This window comes from Colobus angolensis, unplaced genomic scaffold, assembly GCF_000951035.1.
Source record: "Colobus angolensis palliatus isolate OR3802 unplaced genomic scaffold, Cang.pa_1.0 Scaffold47, whole genome shotgun sequence".
Lineage (NCBI taxonomy): Eukaryota > Metazoa > Chordata > Mammalia > Primates > Cercopithecidae > Colobus > Colobus angolensis.
The window spans coordinates 980,915-990,624 of record NW_012118154.1 but is presented as its reverse complement, the minus strand read 5'-3'; the positions used below and the strand labels follow the sequence as shown (position 1 = coordinate 990,624).

At 45.2% G+C, this 9,710-nt stretch overlaps 2 protein-coding genes across 2 annotated transcripts in view; both read left to right on the top strand.

Annotated features, from left to right (window-relative positions):
* The first annotated feature begins 663 nt into the window (after nucleotides 1–663).
* Nucleotides 664–9,710, top strand: part of ZNF232 (zinc finger protein 232) — a 44,553-nt gene continuing 35,506 nt past the window's right edge. The window contains exon 1 of the mRNA XM_011958397.1: nucleotides 664–810. The gene's annotated coding sequence lies outside the window, so the exon portion shown is untranslated. The remainder of the gene's footprint in view (nucleotides 811–9,710) is intronic.
* ZNF594 (zinc finger protein 594) overlaps nucleotides 1,230–9,710 on the top strand; it is a 13,763-nt gene continuing 5,282 nt past the window's right edge. The window contains 1 exon segment of the mRNA XM_011958395.1: nucleotides 1,230–1,660. The gene's annotated coding sequence lies outside the window, so the exon portion shown is untranslated.

Sequence of the window (9,710 nt, the reverse complement as noted above, 5' to 3'; positions counted from 1 at the left end):
AAGCAACTATAACTGAAGTCTATTTGAGACATGGCTCAGTATTTCAATGAAAATTTAACACAGTCTATGAAATACTATCTCAAATGTAGTTCTGCAAATTAAGGAACAAATAGTAGTAGCTGCATTTACAAATTCAAGAGTGAAACGTGCATAATTCGAGCAACCGAAAGTTTGGGACAGAGAGATAGGAGAAGCCAAAGTGATTAGTGTACTGACATTTTTGTGTGGGAAAGGCTTGGCGTTGGACATCTTACATCTTTACATACATATATAACCCTAACCACGATCCTATGCGATGGGAACCAACATCATCTCCATAGTAATAACTAATATGTATCTGGCCTTTGCCACATGCAAACTTCACATACATATGTCAGTGAGGTCGGTCCTATTATTTACCTCACTTTACAAACGAAGCAGCGGAGGCGTGAAGAAGCTATTAATAGGTAACTAGTTCAAAGTCACATAGTCCCTAAGTGGTGGGGCAAGAATTCTGACTGTCTTTCTCACTTCAGAACCTACACTTTTAAACATTATGCAGTCTTTGTTGGGCTCTGTATCGCCTAACCTTTGACAAGGCATTGCAAATATAAGTCATCAATGAATGAGACCACAAACGCATGCAGGAACAAAAACAAAAGATGAAAAACAGAACAGGCAAAACAAGAGTTCGAGACCAGCCTGGCCAACATGGAGAAAGCCCGTCTCTACTAAAAATACAAAAATTAGCAGGGCGTGGTGGTGGGCGCCTGTAATCCCAGCTACTGGGGAGGCCGAGGCAGGAGAATCGCTTGAACCTGGCAGATGGAGGTTGCAGTGAGCTGAGATCTCACCATTGCACTCCAGCCTGGGCGAAGAGCCAGACTCCATCTCAAAAACAAAACAAAACAAAAGGGAAGAACAAAAACGTAGTTACTTGGAGGGGTCACCCACCCCGGACCCGACCGTGCCAAAGCCCCAACCCTACCCGTCTAGGACCAGCTGAGGACTCCGCGTCTGGATGGTAACCTTGGTAACCTGCTAGCGCGCAGCTGGCCCTCCTGAAGTCAGAGTTCGCCGGGATGCGCCAGTTACGCCAGCGCCGACTGGCGTCCTGGCGGAGTCTGCACAGAGGAGACACCTGATCCGGTGGGAGGCGGCCAGGGGAGCGCGCGCGGATTGGCTGGAGCAGACGGGGGTCGGCTGGGCGCGGCGCTGACTGGGAGACCGCAGGCCGGGGGAGGCACCGAAGTTCTCGCGTGGCCCAGGTGCGGGGTCTAAGATGGTGGCGCTAGGAGCCCCGACTCAGTGATGGCGGCCGTGGAGGGGCCCCCTACCGAACGGGAGGCTAGGGGTGGCCCGGAGGTGAGACTCCGCTGCATTCACAGAGTTGGGGGCCGCGGCGCCTGCGTCCTCCGGCAAGCTAGGAGTGGAGCAGAACTCATATGCCTATGCGGAGAGGCCTGGGGGACCTCAGGAGGATGTAGGCTCCGGGTGCGCATGGCTGGGCGTTCTTGCTCTCGGTAGGCTTCTTGGTCTCCACCTGCTCCGCCCCCGGCCCTGTCCGGCTACTCTTGCCTATTCCAGTTCCCTCCTGTGGGTACCGCTAACGGCATCTTCCCGAGGCCCAGAATCCACCATCAGGCATAAATTGATTATTCCTCACCCAAAGCTGTGCCAGGTATATTTGTATCTGTAACCAAATCTGGTTTCTGCATCCCACGAGTGACCCCGCGGGGAGACTAGACTAAGCTACAGGAATGAACTGTATGGTTCAGGTATGTTCTACTACTCAGTCTAAAATATTAGGACTGTTAAAGAGTTCAGACAAGGGAGGGATTTAGGTGGGCTGGTCTCTCTGTGAGGGTCTACATTCCTTTTAGGAGCAGCTTTGAAGGGGTGGCCTGCCCCTCCACACCTGTGGGCGTTTCTCGTCAGGTGGAAGGAGAGACGAGAAAAGAAACAGACACACAGACAAAGTATAGAGAAAGAAAAGTAGGCCTAGGGGACCGGCGCTCAGCATACAGAGGACAGACCGGTGCACTGGTCTCTGAGTTCCCTCAGTATTTATTGATCGTTATTTTTACCATCTCAGAGAGGGGGATGTGGCAGGACAACAGGGTAATCGAGCGGAGAGGGTCAGCAGGAAAACGTGTGAACAAAGATCTCTGTGTCATAAATAAGTTTAATGAAAGGTGCTGTGCCTTGATGTGCATGTATACAAACATCTCCACAAACATTTCTGTGCATTAAAGAGCAGCACTGCTGCTAGCATGTCTCACCTCCAGACCTAAGGCAGTTTTTTCCTATCTCAGTAAATAGAACATACAATCCATTGCCCAGGGAGGAGCAGGAGACAGATGTCTTCCTCTATCTCAACTGCAAAGAGGCCTTCCTCTTGTATTAATCCTCCTCAGCACAGACCCTTTACAGGCTGGGGGACAGTCTGGTCTTTCCCTTCCCACGAGGCCATATTTCAGACTATCACATGGGGAGAAACCTTGGATAATACCTGGCTTTCCTGGCCTTCCACAGTGTTTGTGTCCCTGGGTACTTGAGATTAGAGAATGGTGATGACTTTTAACAAGCATACTGCCTTCAAGCACTTGTTTAACAAAGCACATCCTGCATAGCCCTAAATCCATTAAACCTTGAGAAAACACAGCACATGTCTCTGCAAGCACAGGGTTGGGGGTAGGGTTACAGATAAACAGCATCTCAAGGCAGAAGAATTTTTCTTAGTACAGAACAAAATGAAGTCTCTATGTCTACTTATTTCTGCACAGACACAGTAACAGTCCGATCTTTCTTTTCCCCACAAGCTTCAAAAGTCATGTTGTTTGGGAAGCCTTCCCGGATTGCTAATACAGCGCTTTTAGCATCTAATTCATAGGCTCTTACTACCTTGTTTCATGTGTGAGTCTTCCTCTAGGCATAGACTCTGTTTAGCTTCACCTAATGCATGCCCATGAATGTGAATTAAAAAGGATTCACATAGTTACAGGGTACTAAGAACTGGGCATGAAATAGTGGTATTTCCTAAGTTAAGAAATGGTGGCCCCTGGGCCAGCTTTGAGTGTAGACACATTTTCTTGGCTCATGCTCTTTGTTTTTATTTGAATTAATGGCCAACTTACTTTTTTTCTTGAGACAGAGTCTTGCTCTGTCACCAGGCTGGAGTGCAGTGGTGCAATCTCGGCTCACTGCAACCTCCGCCTCGCGGGTTCAAGCGATTCTCCTGCCTCAGCCTCCCGAGTAGCTGGGGTTATAGGTGCCTGCCCCCATGCCCGGCTAATTTTTGTATTTTTAGTAGAGACAGGGTTTCACTACGTTGGTCAGGCTGGTCTCGATCTCCCGACCATGTGTCCACCCCCTTTAGCCTCCCAAAGTGCTGGGATTACAGGCCTGAGCAACCGTGCCTGGACTTTTTTTTTTTTTAAATCAATTATGCCTACTTAATGAAGCCTCCATTAAAACCCCAAAGGATGGAGTTTGGAGAGCTTCCAGATAGCTGAACACATAGAGGTTCCTGGACAGTGGTGTGCCCAGAGAGGGCATGGAAGCTCTGCTCCCCCTCCCACTTGGCTTGCCTTATGCATCTCTTCATCTGTGTCCTTTGTAATATCCTTTGTAATAAACTGGTAAATATAAGTACATGTTTCCCTGAGTACAGTGGCAGAGTTTGCCACTCTAGCAAATAATTTAACCCAATAAGGGAGCTTGGGATCCCTGATTTATAGCTGGTCGGTCAGAAGCACAGGTAAAACAACCTGGGACTTGTGATCGGCATCAGAAGTGCGGTGCAGTCTGGTGAATTGAGTCCTCAACCTGTGGGATCTGACGCCATCTCCAGCTAGATGGTGTCCGAATTGAACTGAATTAGAGAACACCTAGCTGTTGTTGCTGCAGAATTTATTGCTTGCTTGGTGTGTGTGGGAAAACGCCAAAATATCTGGTCAGAGGGTATCGTGGCTCTGTAACCGCCCAGTGGGATCACCTTGCCCACTGCCTAGACAAAGCCAATTTATCAAGACAAGGGAATTTATCAAGAAAGGGGAATTGCAACGGAGGAAGAGTAATTCATGCAGCGTTGGCTATGCAGGAGACGGGAGTTTTACTATTAAACAGTCTCCCAGAGCATTTGTAGATCAGAGTTTTTTAGGATAATTTGGCGTATGGGCTCGGAGAGTGGGAAGTGCTGATTGGTTGGGTTAAAGATGAACTCATCGAGGGGTGAAGTGAGTTCTACTTTCTGACTTATGCTCCCAGGTGGGATTGCAGAACTGGCTGATCCAGGTTATCGGTCTGGGTGGTGTCATTTGCTGCACTGGAATGCAGGGTCCACAAAACATCTCAAGCACTGATCTTAGGTTTTGCAACAGTGATGTTATTCCCAGGGGCAATCTGGGGAGGTTCAAACTCTTGTAGAGGCTGTGTGGCCCCTAATTGTAATTTCTAATCTTGTAGCTAATTTGTTAGTCCTGCAAAGGCAGACTGGTCCCCAGGCAAGAAGGCGTTTTTCAGGAAAGGGCTATTACCAATTTTGTTTCAGCATTTAATCTATAAACTAAATTCCTTCCCAGGGCTGGTTTGACCTATGCCTTTGTTCATACCAGGAATGAACAAAAACAGTTTAGAGGTCAGAAGATGGGGTTAGTTAGGTCTGCTCTCTTTCACTGTCATAATTTCCTCAATTATAATTTTGCAAAGGCAGTTTCAGCTCTTGCCTGTTATCCCAACGATTCAGGAGGCTGAGGCAGGAGGATGGTTTGAGGCCAGGAGTTCAAGACTGCCCTGAACTATGATGGCATCACTGCACTCCAGCCTGGGTGACAGCAAGACCCTCATCCCTAAAACTAAAAAATAATTAAAATAAACATTTGGTTACACAAGTCTTCTGTGTTGATTGACTGTGGTGTAAGAGCAGAGGGAAAACTTTTTTTTTTTTCATTAGACCATTCTTTTACAATGCTCTCTTAATTCCTGAGGGTTCATCTTAATTCACTTCTTTATTGGCTATATCTCTTTGCAATAGTTATTTTCAAAAAGGGCTTATAACTGTCATACTCCCTAAGTTTTTACATAACTGGAAATGTTTGCCTATTGCTTTTAATGCAAGAGAACACTTTACTGGGTAAAAAAATTATTGGCTCACACTTTGTTTCCCCTTGGAATTATATGGGCATTACTAATTCGGGTATGGAGTATAACTGGGGAAGGGCAAAGTCAACCTGAAATTCTGTCTTGCACATTACTTCCTTTTCTGCCTAGATGCCCATTTGCTCATTTATTCCTGAAATTTAATTACTTCAAAAGGACATGTCTCAGTTTTGACTCTTCTACTTTTTATGAGCTACAATTTACCTTTCCAATAGATTTAAGTGTTTATTTCAGCAACATTTTTCTGTTATATATTGATTTTTTTTTTTTAATGTTCTTTTTTTTTTTTGAGATGGAGTTTTGCTCTTGTTGCCCAGGCTGGAGTGCAATGGCACGATCTCAGCTCACCACAACCTCCGCCTCCCGGGTTCAAGCGATTCTCCTGCCTCAGCCTCCCAAGTAGCTGGGACTACAGGCACATGCCACCATGCCCAGCTAATTTTGTGTTTTTAGTAGATACGGGATTTATCCACGTTGGTCAGGCTGGTCTCGAACTCCTGACCTCTGGTGATCCGCCTGCCTCAGCCTCCCAAAGTGCTGGGATTACAGGCGTGAGCCACTGCGCCCGGCCTGTTTGCTCTTTTCTTTAGGAACACTAATTATATGTATTTGATTATCTTTCTTTAGTTACTGGTTTTCTCTGTAATCACATTCGTATTCATTTCATTTTTTATTTCTCCAGGCTTCATTGTGACCTTGTCGTGATTATTTTCGTTGTTCCTTATGTGAATTTCATCTACATAATGCTTTTCATTTGCCCTTCCATTTATTTCCTCAGCTTTGTCAGATCACTTCTCACTTCTTTTTATTGCTTTCTAATCTATTTTGTTTTTGGCCAGGCATGGCGGCTCATGTCTGTAATCTTAGCACTTTGGGAGGCTGAAGGATCGCTTGAGGCCAGGAGTTTGAGACCAGCCTGGGCAACATAGTGAGACCTTCACTCTACAAAAAATTGTTTTAAACTAGCTGGATATGGTGGTGTGCCTATGGTGTCAGGCTGAAGTGGGAGAATTGCTTGAGCCCAGGAGTTTTAGGTTGCAGTGAGCTCTGATTGCACCACTGCACTCCAGCCTGGGTGACAGAATGACAGCATGTATGAAAAAAAACAAAAGAAGCCGGGCGCACTGACTCACGCCTGTAATCCTAGCACTTTGGGAGGCCGAGGCAGGAGGATCCCTTGAGGCCAGGAGTTCCAGAACACCCCGGGCAACATGGCAGGCCCCATCTCTACAAAAAATTTGGCATGTGTGCTGCAGCATGCCTGTAATCCCAGCTACTTGGGAGGCTGAGGTGGGAGAATCATCTCAGCCTGAGAGGTCAAGACTGCAGTGAACCATGATTGCACCACTGCACTGCACTCCAGCCTGGGTGACAGAGTGAGACCCTATCTCAAAAAAAAGTAAAAAAAAAAAATGGCCTGGCACAGTGGCTCACACCTATAATCCCAGCACTTTGGGAGGCCAAGGTGGGAGGATTGCTTGAAACCAGGAGTTCAAGACCAGCCTGGGCAGCCCCACTGCTATTATTTTTTCCTTTTTCTTTCTTTTTTTTTTTTTTGGCTACGTGACTCGATGTTTTTTTTTTTAATTAAAAATGTCAAATTTTTAAATGTGTAATCTGTTTTAAACCCTTATATCTCTTCTTTAGGCTTTTATTTAAAGAGTTATTTTGTCTAAAATTTCTTTGAGATAATGGAGAACTCTCTGCTGAATGTTTCCTATTAATTTCCTTGTATTCCTCATGGATGGATGTTTCTTTTCTTTCTTTTTTTTTTTGAGACAGAGTCTTGCTCTTTCACCCAGGCTGGAGTGCAGTGGTGCGATCTCAGCTCACTGCAAGATCTGCCTCCCGGGTTCACACCATTCTCCTGCCTCAGCCTCCTGAGTAGCTGGGACTACAGGCTCCCGCCACCGCGCCCCGCTAATTTTTTGTGTTTTTAGTTGAGACGGGGTTTCACCGTGCTAGCCAGGATGGTCTCGATCTCCTGACCTCGTGATCCGCCCGCCTTGGCCTCCCAAAGTGCTGGGATTACAGGCGTGAGCCACCGCGCCTGGCTTCATGGATGTATGTTTCTAATCTGTTACTCATGTTCCTTTCTTTCCTTTATTCTTCCTTGAAAATACATATTTTTTTATTTTAAGCATACATCCTACAAATTTATCTTAACAATTACTACTCAATAATGAATGAAGCAGGCTCCTTATTAAAAAGTACTATGGGAACAAGCAGAGGAAATTGAGCCCAGGCACTTCAAAGCCTTCATACAGATTTGCTGCCACAAACACCTCATCAAATCTAGAGGCACACCTTCCTTCAGCTTTTGGCTTTCAAGAGTTCAGTATGACACAATAAAAGCCCTTCAGATCACAAGTTTTTTGTTAAAAAAAAAAAAAAATTGGGCAGCCTTTAATCTACCATCTTTTAAATAGTAATCTGCTTCTGAATTTTGAAATATGTGTGTATATATATATATATCTCAAACCAAAAGAATAAAACCACTATACTCTTTAAGGGAAAATTATGACAAAGTCAATTCTTTCCAGTAATAAAGGTTGGGGATTTGATAATATGGACACCCAATAGCAGTAAGCCCACTGTCTTTCAGTTGCAGGAGAGGGTATGGTATTTAAATGAAATCCAAGGCCAGGTGCAGTGACTCACACCTGCAATCCCAGCATTTTGGGAGTCCAAGGCAGGAGGATTGCCTGACCCCAGGAGTGTGAGACCAGCCTGGGCAACATGGTGAGACCATATCTCTAAAAAAAAAAAAAAAAAAAAGGAAATCCAGCCTTTTTTTGTTCTAGGGACATATTACTTAATATTTAAAGGGCAAATATTAATAATAATAGTAATAAGCAGCTGACACATAGTGCTTTCTATATGCAAAGCACTGTTCTAAATGTTTTATGTATATTTATATATGTTTGATTCTCATAACAAGTCTATGAGGTAAATACTATTATTAAGTCCATTTTATAGATGAGGAAGCTAGGGCACTGAGAGCTCCGTGATTTGCCTGAGGTCTCACCATCATTAAATGGTGGAGCCAGGATTCAAACTCAGGCAGTTTGCCCTTCAGTCCATGCTCTTAATCACTGTGCCATGTTGCTGCTCATTCACTGCAAGATTAATGACTAGAGTCCCTATCAGCAGGACCACACTCCCAAGGAGCTCAGAAATGTGTTTTTGTGACTGACTGATATGGTTTGGCTTGTGTCTCCACCCAAATCTCATCTTGAATTGTACTTCCGTAATTCCCACATGTTGTGGGAGATAATATGAATCATGGGGATGGTTTCCCCCATACTGTTTTCGTGGTAGTGAACAAGTCTCATGAGACCTGATGGTTTTATCATTGGTTTCTGTTTTTGCATCTTCCTCATTTTCTCTTGCCACCACCATGTAAGAAGTGCCTTTTGCCTCCTGCCATAATTCTGAGGCCTCTCGAGCCATGTAGAACTGTAAGTTCAATTAAACCTCTTTCCCAGTCTCGGGTACGTCTTCATCAGCAGCGTGAAAACAGACTAATATAGTAAATTGGTACCAGAGGTGCTGCTGAAAAGACATCCAAATATGGAAACAATTTTGGAGCTGCATAACAGGCAAAGGCTGGAACAGTATGGGGGGGCTCAGAAGAAGACAGGAAAATGTGGGAAAGTTTGGAACTTCATAGAGAGTTGTTGAAGGGGTGGCCTGCCCCTCTACACCTGTGGGCATTTCTCGTTAGGTGGAACAAGAGACTTGAGAAAAGAAATGAGACACAGAGACAAAGTATAGAGAAAGAAAAAGTGGGCCCAGGGGACCGGCGCTCAGCATACAGAGGACCTGCACCGGCACTGGTCTCTGAGTTCCCTCATTATTTATCGATCATTATCTTTACCATCTCAGAAAAGGGGAAGTGGCAGGACAAAAGGATCAGAGTAGGGAGAAGGTTAGCAGAAAGACATATGAATAAAGATCTCTGTGACATGAATAAGTTTAAGGAAAAGTGCTGTGCCTTGATATGCATATGCAAACATCTCCATAAACCTTTTTAGTGCATAAAGAGCAGCATTGCCACTAGCAAGTCCCACCTTCAGCCCTAAGGCAGTTTTCTCCTATCAGTAAATAGAACATACAATCGAGTTTTACACCTGAGAGGTTCAACTGCCCAGGGACAGGCAGGAGACAGATGCCTTTCTCTATCTCAACTGCCCAGAGGCCTTCTTTCCTCTTACACTAATCCTCCTCAGTCACAGACCCTTCACAGGTGTCAGGCCAGGGGACCATTAGGTCTTTCCCTTCCCATGAGGCCATATTTCAGACTATCACATGGGGAGAAACTTTGGACAGTACCTGGGTTTCCTAGGCAGAGGTCCCTGCGACCTTCCGCAGTGTATGTGTCCCTGGGTACTTGAGATTAAGAGAATGGTGATGACTTTTCACAAACATACAGCCTTCAGGCACTTGTTTAACAAAGCACATCCTGCACAGCCCAAAATCCGCTAAACCTTGAGTCACCACAGCACATGTCTCTTGCAAGGACAGGGTTGGGGTAGGGTTACAGATTAACAGCATCTCAAATACAGAAC